The 22,269-nt window shown below is 37.3% G+C and overlaps 1 long non-coding RNA gene across 1 annotated transcript; it reads right to left on the bottom strand.

Annotated features, from left to right (window-relative positions):
* Nucleotides 1–241: 241 nt before the first annotated feature.
* On the bottom strand, nt 242–3,704 carry LOC145977625 (uncharacterized). Its single transcript, XR_014440591.1, has 2 exons — nt 3,449–3,704; nt 242–2,606 (listed from the first exon to the last, which is right to left on the bottom strand). It is a non-coding gene; the product is annotated as an uncharacterized LOC145977625 (long non-coding RNA).
* Between the last annotated feature and the right edge of the window lie 18,565 nt (nt 3,705–22,269).

Here is a 22,269-nt window from a genome sequence, read left to right as displayed (position 1 = left end):
CTGGAGAACAAATATGAATCAAAGAGAAACATGCGCGAAGCAGATAAATTAAATGCTGTTGTTTCTACAAATACGACATGACGGTTTGGCTTGTCTGATACTTGCGAAACATTGTTTGTGCTCATATAAAATTTCATGATTAATAAAGTAAAAAATGAGAAAAATATGAAAAGAATAAAAAATGTATCCCCTAAATGTATAATTTAATTTTTCTGGAATGATACACACACTTATATGAGTCTTTTTATTGAAAAAATTTATTCAAAATATATTAAATTTTTGCTTACCAATGACATTTGTATCAGGTGTTCGATAATTTGCGGGAAATGTTCCTTTTAATTAGGTTAATCGCAAATGACCTCTGAGTAAGAAATAGCAGAAGACGTTGAGACATATTTCGTTGTTTTGTTTCAGGCAACATGACAGTCTGGCATGATAGCAACGTGTATACTGTTGTTCATTCAACCCGTGGCCACCCACCTCAAACGTGTTACACACACACAAGAACAGGCTGAGAGACGGAACAGATATCGAAGAGATAGAGGCGTAATAAAAGAGATGGCGAAAGAACTCGGGGAAAAAGCGACGGTGTTGACCATGAGATGGAAGACGATTCGGCGCGTCCAGATCTTCAGAGTTGAGCTATGTATTATAGTCGCTATTATTATTCCTTCGCCACCCCCGACATCCCTCTTGACGGACAGTATGACAGACAGTCTTCTGTCTCTCTCTCTGTCTTTTCGTTTCATCTTTCCCCTCGTCTTACTCTTGCTTCTTCAGTAACTGGCAGACTCACAATGCACACGCTTTCTAATTATCTTAATAAAATGCGCGTGGTATTAACTCACGTCAGATTTAATTAGGAGGTATAATTGTCTTGAACGTATATACCTATGATTAAACGATAAATGTGTCAGTAGATGCAATAATAAAAAGATATTCAGACAACTTGTTTATTAAATAATGGTATTTTTGTTCAAAATGCTATTAATTTTACGCAAGAAATATCATGCAAAGTTGAAAATGATGAAAATGGAGAGAGAAATTATTAAATTAATGGTCTTATTAATTAATTGGCAATTTTAATAAGTACTTAATTTTATTATATTTCAAAATTAATGTTTTCTATGCTAATATATTTATTTTTTTATTCCACTTTGTTCCAAAATAAGATATTATTCTTTTTATGAATATTATTAATAAAAAGAAGCATAAAAAATAGAATTATTTACTCATCTCCATCTGTTTTCTAGTATATATCGCAAGAAATATATATTTTTAGAATCATATGTATAATTATGTACAAGAAGAGAAATTTTAATTAAGCTAATCAAGAAATAATAAGCACATTATATAATTTATTATAGTTCAGATTTCTCCCACAGTTCAAAACTAAACGCAAGATCATATGTTTGTTTTTTTAATGATCGAAGACGAATGACGACAATTGCCCCAAATTGACGTAGGAGCATTACGTTTAACATGATGCTCAACATTTCTTGATTCATCTGTATAGGTGAGTGCAGTGCGTGCGTATGCGTACTGACGCACAAGCCGAGCTGTAAATATTCCAAATGTTTTATCGCAGAGCAATATAATTATATTTTGCCCGATGTGCGCTGACGTCGCTGACAATTTCACGACATCAACGGCATCATCGTCTGTTATCCGTTTAAGAATCTCTAACGTGATCGCCCGACAATCTCGCTGGATTTGCTGGAGTATGTTTCGCGAAGCGTGTTGCAAGCGCATCTCGCACGCGACGAAATTATGCGGTACTTGACACTTTGTCGTCGGACAACGAGCAGTGGCTTTACATACTTGTATATATCGTGCACTCACGCACATCGACGCACGCGTTTGCGTTCGTGTGCGTGACTCACTCATCATCCAACTTGTCAAGCGAAACAGTGATTTCGGTGATCCCGTCGCGCGCTTATTAGCCACTGTCTCGCTAACGCGACTTGTCGCGAGACAATGTCCGACACGGGAGAAACTCGTTTCATTTGACTACTTTGTTTAGCAGACGAGCAAGTAGCAGGGAAAGAGAGGGAGATGAGTAACGTGTCCTCGAAAGAGGGACGTCATAACTCATAAATTATATTCCACGTGAACGGAACAATGCGAGCGATGTCGAGGATTATGTTTGAGCCGCTACAGCTTCTCCCTTTTTACAGCTTGTTTCGCTTAATGCAAGCAGATGCCTCTCCTCGCTTTTCCCCCCTTGCTTAATTTCTCGCGAATATTTTCCCTTCCCTGCGAGGCATCCTGAGTCTCATTATAGGTTCTAGAAATTCGCTCTCCCGAGCTTTGCTTCGATGCAGTTTCTCCATTGCATTCCTCTGGCAAGATTTACCTCGCGTAGTCCGCGATACCGCTGCCTCTTTAAATGCGACTTTAGCAACCGCAACCCGAGCCGTATCGCCGATGACGGCGATATCGCTGTTCTAGAGGTACCCGGTTAACGTGATCGCTGACTGAGACGAGCCACCGTCATCTGAGAATAGGTATCTCGGCCGTGGTGTTGAAAGCGAAGCCGTCGCGATACTAATATGAACATGCAATTCCGATTTCGTGATGGCTAGAGTTTGTCTCGTGGGCGCACTCTGGAAGAAAGATGTAACTTATCAGCTGGCTAATAAAATCATGGCAACTTGCGTCTTACATATAATGATCGTTAATCAAGAAATATGATTATTGTGTTTATTTTGCAGCTTGATAATGTGTCTTTCACATTTATTTAAAGTTCTCAAGATTTCTTTGACTCTAAAAATTACAGCAGTATTGTCTGTGCAAAAATAGATAACGTGTTTTTTATTATTATTATATTACATTTTTTTAAGCTAAAAGTTACAAAATTGCCACGCGTTTGATACAAGAAATGTTATAAGATTGCGATGATTTATTCAATAATTTCTCTTTTAATTGGACAGATTTACTAAATAACTATTAATTATAATATCTCAATTGAACAGAAATAATAACAGTCTCTTGATCAGATGGACAAGTTTATCTTCTGCCAATTTTTTTTTGTTAATCATATTTTTTAAAAACAAGCTCTTTAAATAATTAAAAATTTTTCCTATTAAATGCGATATAACACAGAAAATCACTCTTCTTTCATTTTGTTTTTATACAATCATATATTGCACATCATTTATCCTCATATTTTTATTTAGAATTTTATAATCATTGGCTGATTTTATTAGAATAATCATTCACATCAAAGAATATTAAATCGAGAATATTAAAGATAGAGGAAACAAACACTTGTGCATCATGTAACGCATGTGCGAAAAAGTTTCGATGCATTTCGTGCAACTCGAATGTGACTTACGTAAGCGCACGCGCGCTCTCTCTCTTCTTCTCTTTCGTAATAGAGGGACAATATTTCTTCGCGTGTCAGGGAACGAGACGGCCGCTCAGACGAGCGACGCGACGAACTTACCACCCACGCGAGTCGGCCAACGGCGGCGTTTTCCATTTGTCTATCCACCCTGTCGTCTGTCTTGCCAATCGCGGAATAGCGTGACCGACCCTAGTCCCTCGTCGTCATCGTCGTCTTCGTCGACGACGTACATGTCGTTTCGTGGACCGCGCGAAACGTTACAATCATCGCTCATTCCGTGGATGCTGCCGCGTCCATCCCCCTTTCTCCCCCACTCACCCCCTCTTTACCTTTCCGCGGACGTCGTCTGCTTTAGACGCACGTGGAGAGACTACGAGGCTGACGCGAGACGATTCTTCGCTACTATTTCAAGCGTACGGAGTCTACGCGTGTCGCGTTGGACCTTGTCCAGGGCGATCGTCCAATTGCCCGCGGAGATTATTAGCGGGCGCGCATAGTTATTCGATTGTCGCTGGACATCGATTCCGCGACACCGATGATGTAACGGCAAGCGTGGAGCGTCGAGTAAATCAGCTGACCTGTAGAGGAAGAGTAATAAGCGATTTATCATCGGGAACGTCGAGCTTGAATATTCCAATTCAATCGCCGTCAGATGTTATTAGCGTTATATCAGCTTGATATTGATATATTCTGTGCTATCCATTTATTTAGTTATATATAAACGGAAGAGGGGAAAATCTCTCTAATACAATTTGCTTGTCATACGTCGAAAGGTACAAATAAAATTAGAAAATAGAAAATTAAATAAAATTAGTAATTAATATTAAGTTGTATTTGAATAAAAGAAAAAGATAAAATAAAAAAGTAAACACACTTAATTACCAAAGATTACTATTGGCTTAATTTATATGTATATAAAATAAAGTCAATTAAATTCAAAAAAAGTCACTTGCATAATTTGGTTTATGGAATGAATTCTTTTCTTCTCTTTTATCAGGGAATAGAAATTATATTTTGAACATATTTTTGAAATATTTGTCTAGCCTTAAATCGACATTTTATGTATCATCGATCTGAATTAAATACGAATTTAAAACGATAAATAGCATTTGTATTCGCGTATCTTTCCTGTCAATAAGAGGCTGGACTTGAATATTATCCGCTGACTGCTTATATGCAAAACGGATTTTGTATAAGAGCTCAGCACAGAGAGCTCCGAGAGATCAAGCATCTTTGTCGAGTTTCAACGAGATTGTCGCAAAGTATGCCATGTGGAACATGTTGAATCCGAGAACACGCGCATCTCTCGATGCGCACAAAAGCAAGGAGAGAGTCATACGAACAGAGGAGATACGACAAGGCATGGAAAGAGCCAGACGCGTCGCCGGCAATAACTTGTTGCACCCAACCACTTGTTGCACGCCTCTCAAAATTCTTCACGCCTCGCCGAGCAATTTTACCGTAAATTGCCTCTTCGGGAAAAAATCTCTCTCTTTCTCTGTTTTTGTTCTCTCTCCCTTTTTCTCTCTCTCTTTCTCCTCTCTCGTAGCGTATCTCATTGGATGCGGGGCCAAGACCGAGGCAGGAAGACTCGATCGGCTATGAGAGCTCGTAGTATCGCGAACAGGAAGAAACCGAGAGGAAGTTAATGAACGAAAGTAAAATAATAAATTGAGAGATTTTGCGCCGCAGGAAGATAAAGGACAGTTTCTCGCGGTCGTTCGCTAAGATTTCCTCGCATCTTACCTACCTTTAATCGAGATTACTTCATTAACCGTAATTTTATCGACATCCTCCGACGTGAGTTCATATACGAAAAAAACGACCGTTTAATCTTTTCTTTTGTTTTCTTCTCAAGAAAACATAGTTTCTTATCGTAATTGTATCCGTAATCACTTGCTTGCCATTACGATTATAAAATCACAATTATATGTCGAGGTCTCAAAGACAATCAAGAGCCCAGTAAATTATTCGGTCCTTTGACGCTCTATGCCGCCTCCATAGTTCCATAATTTCTCATGTTGCGATACATAGATCTTATTACATCACGTAAACTTTTTTAAACGTAGTGGATATTTGATTCTTAAAAATTCAGCGAAACTGAGAATTGATTGTTCCAATCACACAAGCCTTTTCCTAAATATTTAAATTTGCGTTTATGATGAATAATAATATAAATCCGATATATAATATACAAACAGATGACATACTAATCTATTTATTTCCAAAAAAAAGGCAAAGTCGATTACTCGAAAGTATCGAAAGTTATTATTGTTTTTTTCCATGATGCTATTATCTCAATATACGCTATGCGTTATTTTATATTGATAAAAGTTTGTGATTTTTTAAGATTGTGATGAAGATTGTGTAATGACAGCTCGAATATTGAAGGATAATAGTGTATAATTTTATTCGTTTAATGCGTGTTTAAAGTTTTTAAAAAATGGGAAAAATCATAATAAGCTTCTCTCAAGTTTGCAAGATATTCGAAGAGATTGTCATCACGGAGATTTATATTTTGATAGTTTTTTTTAATCTTGTGGTCAATTATTTAATATATAATAAATTTATTTAATATAAAATAAAATTATAATTATAAATTAAATTTTTTACATATATTTTTCATTTATGTAAAAAGCACACATAGATTTATCCTACAATTAGATATCTGTTAACTGACAATTAATAATGTCAATAGTGTTAAAAAAGCTACAACGTTAAAAAAGATATTCAATAATAACGCGTTAAAAATTATTTTGTTCATAAATAATTGCATTATTTCATGTTAAAATTGCGACAAAATTAAGACGAATATTTAGCGAACGCAATCTGTAATATTTCAACGTCGAATTTCTTTAATCATATAGCGTTAAAACTTTTGAAACCTAGACGTAGTGTCAACAGGACTACACGCTGAACGAACAAGTGAGCTCGGTTTTAAACCGGGTCGCTTTGAAAGAGGAACATGTGGATTTATTAACTGAACGATGCTCACATACAGTACATCAAAGTAAGTATTATTAGACGGTGACATGTTGTGTGACGAGAATAGAAACACACCCCCGCTTGTTGGTTTCAAATATTGTTGGAACCTCGACCTTGCTTCGGTGTAGCCATACATCATCATTAGGAGTATACGTCTGCTTTTATTTGTACGTTACAGTTTATGTTGAGATCATTTCGTTAAAATGTTAATAAATGCAACAAGCATTTCATCATGTTTGAACATGTGTTAAATGTTTAATTATAATATTGTTATCAACATATATTTAAATTTTTATCATGTTCTGTCAAATCATTACAGAAAATTATCAGATATCATTCTAGAGGAAAAACAAACATAATTAAAACCTCGAGCAGTTAATCGATTCTGGATACAAGTTGCGTATGATTATTATAAGGGTTTTAATTTTCAATTTTCGTTGCAGTCATTAGACGCCTAAGTGCCTGTAAGTTATTACGCGAACCGAGACATACGACGTCTTTAACGAAGATTAATTAAATGCGTCACAATGACAGTGATAAATCGATATAATGTTGCGATGATATTGCACGTTTTAAGAGATCCACGTGCATCGCCGATTAACTTCTATTAATTAAATTTCTTGCGCTTTAGCTAGTCAGCCGTCTGTCCATCGGATGATCGCTCGATGATAAGAAGGTTCACGAAGAAGATGCGAAATCTAAGCGACACCGCAAAGATATCGTTCGATAAATCTAATGATAAATCGATCATGCCAGATCGATCTGTCGATCGGTTTTTAAAATGGTAGCGACTAATATCGTGGCTACGAATTGTATAGATACATATATCTTCTCGTCGCGTGTCCCTTTCTTGCACAATCGATTAATATAATCTCGCAATTAATATCGGCGTGATATAAGCGCGAGCGCGGCAAAAATCGTTTCCATGCATGCAAATGAGCGACTCGGCATTAATTAGTGTCAACGTCGTCGAAGCGATGCCGGCGTTGCACGAGTGTATGAAAGTTCGTACATTGTAAAAAAGTCCCTACGTTGCGTTTTGCACATGTGCGTGTTGTGTGCGTCAGTATTCCGCCGATAAATATTCGCGTCTGATCACGCATGTCAAAAAAAGTACGTGAAAAAGTCACAATGTCTAATCCAGATCATCGATTGTACAATATTTGCGATGTTATATTCTTGCTTTCAATGAAAGTATTTAAAATTTTTTTTTAATGTGAAAGATTCTGAATTATGACTTTGTGTATCGTACGTTATTTTTTGATTTTAATCCATAATTTTTAGTAATTGATAATTTTAAAGAGATAAAAAAGACTCGTTACAAATTATATGAGTATCTTTTTAATTCTTTACACAATATATTACATTTTGTCACTATTATAATTTGGATATATCATTTATCAATTATTCAATTATTTCAATGAAAAATTAAATTAAATTTGATATTTAAAAAGATAAGCGAAAAGATTTTTGAAATTATAAAGATATTGTAAAATCGTCCAATTTGAGCGATGCAATGTTTAATAAGATATGAAATTTAAAAATAATGTGATACAAATAACGTTATAATTATAATAATATTTTAATATAAATAATAATGATTGTAAATAATAGAGATTTTGGAAATTATAAAGAGTTTGAACATATCATTATTTAATAAAATAAATTTTCAAATAAAACTTGCAAAGTAGTTTGACATTTGCAACGTTCTTTCTAATAAGAACGAGGAGGAAGCATTCCTTCAATTAGCACAATTTGCATTTGCGTCTTTCATATCTCGGAGCGAAGAATAGAATCGCGACGAATCGAAAGGAATACACGTTGGATGTTCGTTGGCGCGACGCAAAGGGAAAAAATAAGAAGGAAAAAGTCTTGATTCACAACTCGACTTATTAATGGTTAAGCCGTCGTTGGAGAGCGCGCTAAAGGAGGCGTACGCGTCTTGTTTGCCTTTCCACCTAATTCAACACGCGCTGGGCCTCGAATATAACGCGTACAAGTGTACGTGTGCACGTATATGCGAACACGCGTACGCAGGTATATACGCACATCGCGCCTCTGTCACGGGAATCGCACCTGTCCGAGACTCGTTCGTGCCGCGAGCCTTAAGCCTGTCAGCGAGATTCATATGTACTCGGATTGATATATCTCCGGTGAGAGTGCGAATTCGCCCGTGGTCTCCCTCTCTCACTCTCTCCTTTCTGCCTCTCTCTTTCTCCTTCTCTCGGAACTTCTTTCATTTTCTTTCGCATCTCGTCGATCTCACTGCGAGGTCATTCGTGCGTTATGCGTTTAGTGCGTACGAAGAGTGCGTGCCGAATAAAGACGCGGAAGAGCGGGGTTCGTTTTACCTTACAAGCTGCAATTATTTTATGTGGCAGCTGTAATAGAGGATGTAGGACCTTTGCAAAGGATGGTGAATGTTTCTCGCGGATGAAGCTATCGAAACGCAATTTCTTCCTCAAAAAATAAGGAATATTATATAATAGAAATAACGCAAAAGAAATTTTTTTTCTTTTTCCATAAATTTTCTTTCTCTAACTTGAATCATCTAAAAAATAATCTCGCACAGTCCAGTGAAAAATAATTACGCCAGTTTCATAAATCAATAATTATGGCTGATTCCAAACATGCTCCGCGATTAAGGGACTAAGAGAGCGCGAAGAGATCGACGTGCGTAAGGAGGGGGTGAGTACTCGCGTGCATCGCGATGACGTACGATAAAAAAATCTCATTTTCGTTGCACCTTGCACGTAGCGGTTGCCACGCCCGCTAAATTATGTTTTCCCCAAATTGCCTCGCGCCACGCCCGCTCGTACGTTTCGGACATCGAGAAGGGTTGACGGTCGTTAAGAGTCGGCCGATTTTTCTCCCGTCCAGCTCCACCGCTCACATTTCATCGTTTAAACCCCCATCAACTAACGGCAAAAACTGAAAGAACAAGAGTAACCTTGCGGAGATAACATTCACAAGTGATGCGAAAGAGTTTTGCGAAAAATGTGTACTTTGATGAGATCAGAAATGACTTTTGACGCTTGAAAATAAAATGAAAATTATGCGACTTTGGAAAAGAGATGTGTAAAAAATATTTTGGAGACGAATCTCTTAAAAGATCTTGGAAATATATTTTTTAAAAATTTTGCAAATCATTATATATAAAATTCTAGGTAATAAAATATATTTTGTAGAAGCTGTCAAATTTACAATTTTGGTTTATTTTTTAAAGGTCATTTGAATTTTTCTCACGTTTATCAAAATATTACCTCAAAAATCTTTGCTGCAAGACTATCGAGACAGTACGTGCATCCGCGGATTCATGATCTGGTGCTACGGTATTCAGCTTCTCGAGATTCCCGACGCACGAGCAAACTATGCTCTCGCCGGATGAATGGAAATCGCGTGAATGACCGAGGATTGCCTTCGGGTGATCGAGAGAGGCAGAATGAGCAGCGACGATCCGGTATGCGTGATTGAGAATGATCGAGCGAGTCTCTGAACCGAGCTTCTTGCGATTCTTACAGCTTGCTTGCTTCAGGGAGATGAGGAATAATCCTCTCTTCGTGATGCATACGCGCTTTCGGAGGCGTACAGAGAGAAAGGGAGAGGAGGAGGAGAAGAAGAGAACTATTGGGGGAGAGGGAGAGGGAAGAAGAAAGAGAAATAGCCAAGTGGAAAGTGGCAGGCCACCGTTAGCGACCGAAAACGCGCCACCTCGAGGCGCAAAGTATGCAAACGACGCTTTAAAACGGGATATATCTGTACTTGGTGCCGTCGTCGAGATCCGTTGGTACCACCTCGAATCTTACTGTTCCCGATGCAGCGCGATCAGACGGTGTCGATCATCTGGGTCTCGCTGGGCGGCGATAAAAAATTTTGTCCTATATTCGCACCCAGATGGTATTAAGGAAATGATGAAGAAGCTCTTTTGACGGGAATGTAAAGATTCTTTCTGCAATAGTAATCATTACGACGAGGCATCTCTTTAAGTGTGTTAAGAAGAAATTAATCCACACACAAGTCTAGGTTCACTATTAAGGATATGTTTTGCTCATTTAATTTCTACTATCAATATTTTAATTTGATTTTATAAAGAAGAGGAGTGTCATTCTATCGCGAAACGAAATATAAATGTCCTATTTTTATTCAATAATTATGCATTTCAATAATCGTATACTTGAGATACGCATAATAAGTAGATCTGTATTCAAAAATATGATCTCTTGTTTCAAATAAAACTATAAGGTGCAGGACCAAGTTTGAATTTGAGAAGAAAATAGATGCAAGATCGAAATGAATAATACAGATACGCATCCGATATGCACGCCGGAAAAAAATGATATTAATTAAATCTTGAGAAATGATATCTCTCCCATCTGAAAACTCGATAATCTTGAGGAGGACTTTGTTATCTCTGAAGAGGATTCCGTTATAAGCGGGCCCGTGTAAACGTCGACGAAAGAAGCTCACCGGAGCCTCGGGGGAGGACCAGATCGAAGAAAGAAGAAGCGATTTGCGAGGAACGAATTGAAGCGGGATGAAAGAGACAGAGGAAAGGGAAAGAAGCGAGGGAGGAGAGGGTTGCTCTACATATAAGAGAGCCGTAGCCCGAGGCGCGATTCGGCTACCGACGTTCCCTCCGCTCCCTGTGCATGAGATTCGAAGGGGCTCGGAGGAAGAGAGCGAGGAAGCAAGATTCGAGGCGAGCGAGAGGGGAAAAGAGAGAAGGAGCGAACTGAGGAAGATATGGAAGAGGAAAGGGAAGGCAGGGGGACGTTCATCTTATCCATCCTTCTGCCGTTCTCTCGTTCCTGCTTCTCCTAATGATAGCGTGCACGGTGCCCCCTCGGATGCATCGGCAGCAGCAACAACAACAACAACAACAGCAACACCAGAATATATACAGAGCGGAGAGGAATACGACGGCCGGTGATGGCGAACCTAACTACCAGAGCACGCCTCCGCCTCCGTGCACTAAAACATTACCACGCCGGCAGCGGCGGTTTACTCTCGCTACCTTGTAGGGTATCATCCGAGGATATGTATAGAAGGGGGCCCTAAGTGCTATTCCGGGGCCCCGAACACCGTCAGTGCTACCCTTGGGTCGTTCTTGCCGCTATCACGAGACCGAGGAGGGGAAGACCGGGTAATCGAACCGAGGCCTGTGATTACCCATTGAGGGTGGAATTCATTATAGCGAAATCCATTTTGACCCTCTCCATCACTCTTTCTCCGTCTCTCCTTTTTCGTTCGAACTGCCTTCGCACTCCTCTCCTCCCTTTCTTCTCGCGAGGGAGAGATGGAGGGCTTTAATTACGAGATAATTGCGCGGACATGACCATGTATTATTCGGCGCGCTAGTATACTTATTATTTTTTTTTAATATCTATATATATTTTATCTTTCATGCTCGAAGATTATTCAGTTTCTGACATTTTGATATTTTTGGGTAAACTTATTCTTATATTTTATTTTTCACATTCGAAGATATTATTCAGTTTCTGACATTTTGATACTTTTAGGCAGACTTATTCTTCTAACTTTAAAGAAGTTTTAATTTTTCCAAGACACGTGGGCGTTTGAAAATTGCGTATATTTCGTCATATCCCTTCTAAAAAAATTTTATATATGTGTATATTTTTTTCTCCGATATCAAATTATCCTGTCACACCTTGTTAGTGGATGAGCACATCAAAGGGATCTTGGAGGCGGCCGAGTCGAAGCCGAGCGTGGCCAAGAGATGTGACCTCGCCGCGGTTGAGGCCTCGCAATCTGTCTTCCTTTCTACAAAGTTGAATTTCAATTCAACGCGTTTGTGTCGACTTATCCGGCGGTAATTGGCGCATTTACCGCCAGACGCTGTCTACGCGCGAAACATGCTCGGTTAACGGACACAAGGTATCGGGAAACAAGAAAAGGCGCTCGCGTACGAAACGATATAATCGTGTAATTTACACACCATGATCTCAAATATATCCGCTGAATGCGGCTCGATATCTAATTTGCGGGCTACCAGAATAATTTCACACGATTTAATTCCCATACGCTTTCGCAAGCAGACCTGAACGTATAACTTGATGTAAGATTTATGCAATATTTTATAATTGGTGACATGATTTTCGAAATAGTAGATGATATCTCATGGCTCCTTCCTTAAATCTAATATAACTGTATTTGTATAAATGATCATTTAATTTTCAGCCTCGTTCTCTTTCTTACAATTAAAATATCGATAAGATAAAGTTTATAAGACGATTAATACTGAAAATTTAAACGTGTAAGAAATTGCACATGTGTAATGTGCCTTTAATGTTTTAATAATTGTTTTTCAATGCCTATTAAATTTACAATTTATTATACGCGACAGCCATCGCAGACTGAGGTAATATCAATGTCACCGGAAACGCGTTTCCGCATAGAATCTCGTACAAAATGCATTGACTTACATTACAGCACGACTCGTCGCCGATGTCGAGCGCGAAATTGAAATTCAATTGCGCACGCGAGGAGCAATTCTTTGGTCATCCTCGCTATTCGTTCTCCACTTGGCGAACCTGTCTTGTCTCCTCTGCCATCGTCTCTCTTTTTTCCTATCCCTTCCCTCTCCCGGCGGGGTTTTTGCGCTGTGTTTACTCTGCGCTCGCCGCATAACACGACGGATCGTATGTGACAACGATAATCAGCGAATTAAGTGGGCTTTAATTTTCTTTGGGCGCGGGGGCGAGTGGAGAAAAAAGAGAGAGAGAGAGGGAGATAGAGACGCGGATGGTGGGGAGAGGAAAGAAGGAGGAAAATGCGTGTATACACCTGCCAAGAAACACGCAGACTTGTACACAACATAGGCGGACCTTGTGCGGACTCTCGTCGACAGAAAGGGGCACGAAGGGAAGAAAGAGAGGAGAGAAGCGAGTGAACGCGCGAGCTTGGACGGGGACACAAGAATATCCCGAGCACGCCCGCACCACCTGTAATTGGGTCCAATCATCGTGGTTCTCATGCGAGATCTTCCTAAGGTCTCGTAGATCGAGCTACTCGCTAAAATTTGTAGCTTACGCTCGAAGGTGGAATCATGTGTTAATCGAGTCATATGACAAGTACACGTAGTGTAAATATGTTACACTCATGTAAAGGATGACATTTACGATTAGGAAGTAAAACTAGATGTAGATAGCTAGAAATTATAAAATTAAATTTTTCAAACATAAATCGATAGCGAAGATCATGCGTCATTTTGTTATCGAACGAGTCCCGTATCTTGCCATAAGGTATTCTAAGCACTTGACGAACCAAAGATAATTGGACCCAATCACCGTGATTTTCACGCAGCGCACCTGCCAAGATCCTGTAAATCAGCGTGAACGTGACAGCTCGCGTGAGCGGAAGAGATTCTTGTAAATCGCAAAATTATAACAAATTAAAGGAGTCTCTTATGAACTCGTTTGTACAGGAAAGAAAGAAGGAGTAAATTATGATGTAAAAAATATACCTTTGCACAAGTGTATTTCATCATCTTGCGAGAATTTTCCTTTTTGTTTAGTACTTGTGTATTATGTGCTCCGATGATGCATCTCTTTGAACTCCTTTATGTTTATCTACAATAACGCAGATACGTATAACTGATCTTTCTAATCATCCTTAAGCTATGAACTATGAAAAATATTAGTATGCTCTATTATTTGTTACGTACACTACTTTGAACATTCTGTGTGATAAAGATTAATGAAGATTATACTGAAGATTATATTCTCGATGATGTATAAAGATTGTCTCTTTTTATTTCTATAATTATAGACTTTTTTACTCGCATTAGATTTCCTGCCACGCGTGCCGTCGACTTTAATCGTCGCGATTTCCTACTTGTTTTTCAAGATCCGAATGAGAGTTGCTGGTTGGCTGCACCTACAGGAGCCACGACGCATCTCCGAAGGCAGCTGCCTCGCCTCCTTGCCTACACATAACTTATACAAGTCGATGGAACGACGGATAAGAACATCTATTGAATTCGAATAAAGATAAAACAACATTCATTTCGCGTATATGTAGAGAACAACACAATTATTGCTTGCAAAATTTGTAAGCAATATTACAACTCGTCAACAACTCGTTAGAGCTGACTTTTTATTGTCTGCAGTTTATAATCTATTCGAAAATTTAATGTCGTTGTGTAATTCGTCACACTCGCTTTTACCGAAGATATTTATGATACTACTGTTTCCTCGTAGTTACACAATGTAGCATAGATGAAGAGCGAGTGGGCAGCAGAAAGGGTAGGTAGGTGTATGTTGGTTATATACTTTAAGCTGTGAAGCTGTTAATGACGCCTACGATGTTTCTTTTCGTCTACGACGAAAGCAGCTTTGAGTCGCTACGGCTACTTGTATCGATTCGAAAGAGACAAGATTATCGCGACACGAAATATTGTGTTTTTGTTGCTATCTTGAAGCAAGCTTTCAGTGCGGTAAAAATGACTTGAAGAATATTTTATTTATATTAAACTTATTTATTTGTTAATTTTTTATTTATATATTCCTCATTTAATATTACTAGCATAATTACTGTGCATTAATTAATATAATTTTGAAGGGTGTGGTCTCTTTATGGCGTTGTGCTTGTCAGTGACGGTTTTACGGAAGCAAGCGACTATTTAGAGCTTTAGGGGTTCTTCGTGACAATCGACAGTGCATCCATTGAGCGAGATTCCACCATCGCTCTGGAATCATATGTGACTGTGTTAAATAGCGGCATTAAGTGTAAGATCTGAATAGCTCAGAGGTTTAGAGCAGTTGCCAGGAAGGTGAAAGACTCAAGTTCGAATCTCGATCCAGCCACTTGCACCTCACATCGCCTAGTCCACGAATATTGATTTCTAGTAATTATTCGTTGGACTGAAAAGTGTGTGAATGTTCTCTTCATAATAAAATATATAAACGACTGTGCTATTGAAGTTAGCAAGTAGGATGTATTAGATGCAATAAGTTGTATTGGAAAACAGCGAGAAAAAAATATTACTATTCGTCGATAAGGTATTTAACATGATTGTAATAATTAATAAATTAATAAATTAAATAAGTGTCTTTGAATATAATTTTTGTTGCTGCTTTCTAATTAAATATGTAAAGCATCATTAGAAAATATATTTAAGGAATTCTTTTTTAGTACAATCATGTTAAATACTTTATCGAACGAGAATTGGTATTTTACTTCTCGCTACTTTCCAATACAATTTATTGCATCTGATACATCCGATTTTCTGCCTTCAATAGTACAGTCGTCTATATATTTTATTATAAAGAGAACACATTCACACACTTTTTAGCCTAACGAATAATTGCTAGAAATCAATATTATAATCTTACATTTTATATGTTAATGTTTGTAATCCTTGATGTTGGTCAAATCATTAATTATTATTGTTAATTCTAATTCTAATTTTTATTTTTAATTCTTTTTTTTAATTCTAAATCCGCTTTTAAGGAAGTCAGTTGTGTAGAGATTGTTCTATTTGTTTTTCTTATGTTTTAAATCTTTGTTTTTCCTTTTTCAAATTAGTTTCCAGGTCTTTTTGATTTTCTTTTAATGCAGCTATTTCTTTTTTTAAATTTTAAACATCGAATTCTTTTATTTTATCATTATTTGTTTGTTGGGCACTTTTTTCCATAATTTTTAAACTTGCCATGTTTTGAACTTGCTTATATTATTTTCCTTTTTTTTGTACTAGTCGATGTAGTGATAATGCTTGAAATTTAGGTGCTATTTTATCGGTCCGCTCACACGCTCCTCTCATGATCCAATCTCTTGTTAGATAATTAGTATAGTTTTTTATTGACGATGGATTGACCGAAAGTTTGTTCACACTATCGGTGCAACTCCAGACAAATTCGATCACGCTTCGGCAAAATATTCTTTCGAAGGATCGTTGCTTGATCCAGATCGATCTATTTGTATAAGTTTTAAATGTCTTGTGAAATTAGATTTTGGTTTATGTAGTTTCAATTGTTCAAATTGCAAATAAATTTCTTTTTTTATTTTTATTACTTATTATTTATTTTATTATTTATTTTTTCTATGCTTTTATTATCTTTTCATTGTTTCATAGATTTTTACTTTTTTCTAAAAAATAGTTTCTCTTCGTTATTTCCTTTTTTTGTACTTTGCATTTTTCGCTTTCCTCGTCTCTTTCTCTTCTCTTTCTTTCCTCTTCTCTTATGTCTGTTTTCTTTCCTTCTTTTCTTCTTCTTCTTCTTATTTTCATCTTCCTCTCTCTTTTATGCTGCATGCACTTTAAATGTGTTGCATGCGCGTGAACTTGTAGTATATGTAGTATTATACCTTCACCTGTTACTCGAAGATGAATCGAAACTATAAAAAACGAAGAATCTTAACTCTAATCTTCACACAACCATTGAAAGATTCCCTTTTTAGCCTCCTACAATTCAGAAATTGCTTACTTCGTGCAATTTACGGGAACAGACTTACTATTTCAAAAACCGTCTATGAGTTTATTTTCTAGACATCAACTTTCAAGAGTTAAAAAACGAGAAAGTAAAAAATGATGATTTAAATTTTAATACTTTTTATCTAATTACAAAAATTGTATAGATTAGTTGCTCTCTCCACTCTTATCACTCTGTTGATGTCCTAATGATTTCAAGTTCCTCGAGCAAGGAAGTCGTAAAGAGGTTGCCCTCTGGTAACTGGCGCGATGAAACGCGCGAATCGAGCCGTTTCCAAGGCGCAAAAAATCGCGTCGTAACGATTAAGGACCGTTAGGATCCTGATCCTGGTTTGCTGAAGGTGGCGACTGCGCCGAGATTATTTTTCACCTGAAGCCGGCTCAAGTTAAGAACAACGACGAATATTTTTGAGGGGCCAGGAGAGTTCTTAGTCGTGCCGCGCTACCGGGCTCGGTATCAGGAGGCATAATCAGCATTCTGGCATTCTCCAAGAACGGAACGGCGGGATAGAAACTTATGGCGGCGCCATGTAATGACATTAGTAAGGCGGGACGAGTCCGTATTTCATTGGTACGTACGGGAGATTCCATAGATGAACCGTTGATATGCTCTTATTAATGCAACGTTGCTTATCTTCGCACATCATGGGGCTTGTTTTCGTCGGTTGCATTCGAGATTTTAAAATCAAAATTATTACTTGTTTATTCAATTATTTTTAATTGGAAAGAGTTTCTTTGTAATATTTAACGCGTACAAAAGTCAATGGATCATATCGAGAGCGCATCAATTAGAATAATGTCAGTGACGAAAATAAAAAAGAGAGAAAAAAAAGACGAGAAAAATAGACGAGAAAAATAGACTTTATTAAGGATAATGAAATAATTTATACTAAACGATATGCGACAAAAAAAGAATCTATTGAATTGGAAAATTGTTTGCTATAAGCAAAGAAGTTTTATAAGAAGTATATAAGAAGTATAATTCCTAACAATTTAAAATTTGCTCCAATATTTCAAGACAAACAATACATTTATTGTGTTTAATAACTTAAGAATATTACCCTTAAATAAGACACTTAAAAATGTCCATTTAATGTTGCATTATTACAGAAAATAATCATGAAAATAGACAATTAAATTAATTATAATAATATATTGGATTTTACACAAATAAAAATTTATTAACATCTGTTATTTAACATTTGAACAGAGAATTAATTTATCGAATCCATTTATCAAAAATATTCTTTATTTGCTTAGATTTTATCATGATTATTTTATTATATTATGATTTATTAAAAGAATGATTTTTCTACGTAACGTTAATTAAATTTTCTTTTTAATTTTTTAAAATAAAATGAAGTATTTTTTCTGAATTTTTATTTTTATTTTAAAACAATTTTTATTTTAATACGTAATATTTTTTTGACATTGGACATCTAACTAGGTTTATCTTGTTTAAGATCTCTTGCATTAATTAACTGTCCCATAAAAGAGAACGATGTTGAAAGCGAAGTCCTCTCTTTCAGTAACAACTTTGTTAAGAAGTGAACGTTGCAAAGTCGATAAGATTCTTACTTTGGCGCGTAATCGCCAGTAAGAATCGGTAGAACATCGCCGTCGTGTTGGCTTCTTATTCCAATGTGGCAGTGTCCCTTATCTCGAGATACGTTCTCGCGATGCTGCCTCGTTTTGGTCCTCCTCTTCCTCCTTTTTCTCGGATTATCACGCACCTCAAGGTACACGTTGTCATACGATGGCGGTAGGAAAACACTCTAAATGATCATCTTTAACTTATCGCAATATCCTTACGCATAGATAACAATCTATACATTAATTAGCATAAATTAACATCGCGCCAGGGAAAGAGTGTTGTGAGAGTTGTGCAAATCTCCAAGTTTTACATCGGTATCACGAGCAACTTGCAAATAATTTGACAGATATTATTAAGATAACGTCCTTTTTTTGGCACCTGCCGTCCAAAGACAATACGTTCGCATACCTTGGAACATCCACGACGCGCATCTCCCTGAATCGAAGCTATCCAAGTTATATCTTTCGGGGAAGGGAGGTCAAAGGCATGCGCGGACGCGGGTTCGCCACCCGCGTGCAAGAAATAATAATAATTAAACGCGCTTAATTACCGGCGAGTCGCGCCGCGTAGGATTCGGACGGGCGATAACTCTCAGTCGGCGGGAGAATGGCCGACCGAAAGCATTTGGTAGGATATTGCGCGAGAGTGTGCGTAGTTCATTAGAGCGCGGATCCTTTTCGGACCTGGCAGGACCGCTGCTGGCAGGAACAGTGGGAATGAGAAAGGGGGGTGGCGGGCGCGCGAAAGAGGCACAGATAGCTGCAGAAGCACGAAGCAGTTAATATTGTCTCCTAGGGGCATATTTTATGGCAGATACAATCTTTAGGATGCCTCGCTAAAAGCTACACGTGTTTATCAGCGTATATAAGCCCCCTCCCGCCCCCGCCCGTCATTCTCTCTCTCTCTCTTTCTTCCGTCTCTCCGACACCTGTGAGTTTCTTTCTTCTTAACGGCTCCCGTGCCCTTCGATGCTGTAATTTCTCTCGGTGGTAATTTCCATCGCAGTTTACATCCGCCCCATCTTATCGTTCGTGGATTTATTAATCGAAAGTCTCACGCGTTTCTTTCGTATTTACTTTCGGTCAACAACTTTCTTTTTGCTAAAATTGCTCCTCGTCGATAAATTCCGCGAGGAATTTGAGAACATTATGTATGTAAATCAAGTTATTATATAAAAATATATCGTCGTTAAAAAGTTATTATTTATCTTGGCGTACAAAATGATAATTCAGTATTAATTAGTATTTTAATATCTTACAACTTGGGAAAGTACTTTAATCTTCATTTTATGCAAATTAAGAGTAGAGATACAATAAAAATAAAAATAAATTTGCTTGTGACATGTTTAAAGTTGTTGTCTTGTCAAAGAAATTTTGAATTTCTGAAGGAAATTCAGGAATTTAGCGTAATATTAAAATATAATATTTTTCCAAGTGTTTTTAAGATATTTTTAAATATTTCAAAAATTCTTGAAACATGAAATAAAAATATCACCATGAATAAATCTATCTGAACACAATCTTTGTATATAAACTACTTCATATAATTTTTGTGGAACTTTTTTGCCATTCTTTACAACGATACATTTAATTTTGTTAGTCACATTCTCGTGATAAAATTTCACAATAAATCGCTAAATTGTAAAAGAGCTCGAAAATACACTCTGAAATTAAAGTCCTTAGATTACTTTATAAGATACAGATGTGCTTCCCATATCTGCGATTACGAAATTTCAATTGCTTATCTTTCCTTCATGAGCCTGTATCGTGTGGGACAAATATATGAGTGCACCTGCATGAAGAAGGCTCGTACACTAGCTTATCTGGCGGCTGATGATACCTTCGTTCACAATGATGTGCACCTACTCATCTCTCGTATCCCGAATCATTCCCGATACCCCCTGAGGCGTCGCAGCCGAGATCGGACCCCGGTAGCCACGCGCTTCTAATGTATTATTTTCTCTCATTCTACCGAGAGAGAAAGACGTCTATCTTCTCGGTCGGCGGTACTTATCAAATTCTGTAACATCAATTATCCCAATTTTCCTAATTCATCCGCGAGTCGTGTTCTTAATATACCGGTGCATTAAGCTCGACCGCAATTTGCGAACGTTCACTGGTTGCGACATTTAAATTCGTCTTTTAATATTTAATGACCAGAGAGAATAATTATTTTTAGTCTTCCCTGATAAACTAGTTTCCTCGTATAATTATTCTGCGAAAAATGCAATAAGATGTCGATTATTTTTAATTGTGTGATTTCATCTCAAATAATATTGCATTTTATTTATCGAACTTTGCATGTAGCTGTAAACTCAATTATTCAGATCGACAAAAAATATTTTTGCAGATGTGAATATCGTTATTTTTTTACTCTCATGTGTACGATATTTTATCATAAAATATCAATAACCCTCGGAAGACCCATCAAAAAGCGTTCATCTAATAAATGTCACTGCGATGTACTTTTTGGTTGAAAGATACATCGACATCTTTTATGTCAATTGAAATAAAGCATCCGGTCCCGGTTACAACATTTCCCGAATGAGTAATAGATTCATAACAGTTTCCATTTGCTCGACGTTATTTACGATCCCGTTCAACCTAGAGAACTCTATCGAATAGTGAGAAAAAAATGGCGAATTTTTACATCGGCCATATATAATTCACGGAGAGAAACCGCCACCTGTGCTTCGAAAGTGGCGTGCCACGTTATTGAGTTTAATAACTTTTACAGAACGCACCTGATATCTCGTCTCGACCACCGCGCGTGTAAAACGATACGATAATAATAATAATATTAATCGATTATTGCGCTAAATGATAGTTGGCGCGCTGCGACTGAAAAAGCGGGATAATGATCATGCGCGCGCGCGCGTAAAGAAGAATGAGTATTGTGCAGGTAACGATCTTTTACGACACCGTTCTGGCGTCATATTCGTAGCTCTCTCGCTCGTTCGAAGAACGGCGGTGAATCAATCATTGTATTATCGTGTTCCATGCGATGATCGCGTACGTAGTCTTATGTATGTACACGCAACAGTAATCTCGATGGTGAGGCGAAGGCAGTGATTTTCGAACCGATGTTTTTATCGCAGAGGATTACACGCGTGAATATGACAAGCGAACGAATACACATATTCTTTTTTCTTAATGATATCCTCTTTTAAATCCACTTTTTCTCAATATTTTTTACGTCAAGTGTGACTTCGAAGACTGATCGATGTTTTCATTAGGGCTGTTACTTTTGACAACTTCGAAGTTAACTTTGAAGTTTGAAGTGTCTTCGAAACTTCGAACTTAATTTGACATTAATTTCGAATCTTCGAAAAATATATTCTTGCAAATTTATTTTATTATTAATTTATTATTATTCATTCAAAATTCGAAGCTTCAAAGTTAACTTTGAAGCTTCGAAATTTAAAGTGTCTTCGAAGCTTCGAACTTAATTTGAAGTTAATTTCGAATCATCCAAAAATATATTTTTGCAAATTCATTCATTCAAAATTAGAACCTTCAAAGTTAACTCTCTTTTTGAAGCTTCGAAATTTAAAGTGTCTTCGAAGCTTCGAATTTAATTTAAAGTTAATTTTGAATCTTCGAAAAATATATTCTTGCAAATTCATTCATTCAAAACTCGAAGCTTCAAAGTTAACTCTCTTTTTGAAGCTTCGAAATTTAAAATGTCTTCGAAGATATTTGTGAATTTTAAGACACCCCGTCGAGAAGCTCGCTGATGTAGCGCGAGAGGAGAGACGTCAGGATGGCGTCGAAATAAAACCCGAAGATCCACGCGCGACCAGCAGCAGATAAAAACGAAGAGGCTGGCCGTGGAGAAGCGTTCGAATTTGCATATTCAACGCCCGGCCGTGTTACAACAATAAAATGCCGC

This window comes from Camponotus vicinus, unplaced genomic scaffold, assembly GCF_025532165.1.
Source record: "Camponotus vicinus isolate PSW18456_S1 unplaced genomic scaffold, iyCamVici1.0 SCAF_1, whole genome shotgun sequence".
NCBI classification, from domain to species: domain Eukaryota; kingdom Metazoa; phylum Arthropoda; class Insecta; order Hymenoptera; family Formicidae; genus Camponotus; species Camponotus vicinus.
This window is presented reverse-complemented; position numbering and strand designations above follow the sequence as displayed.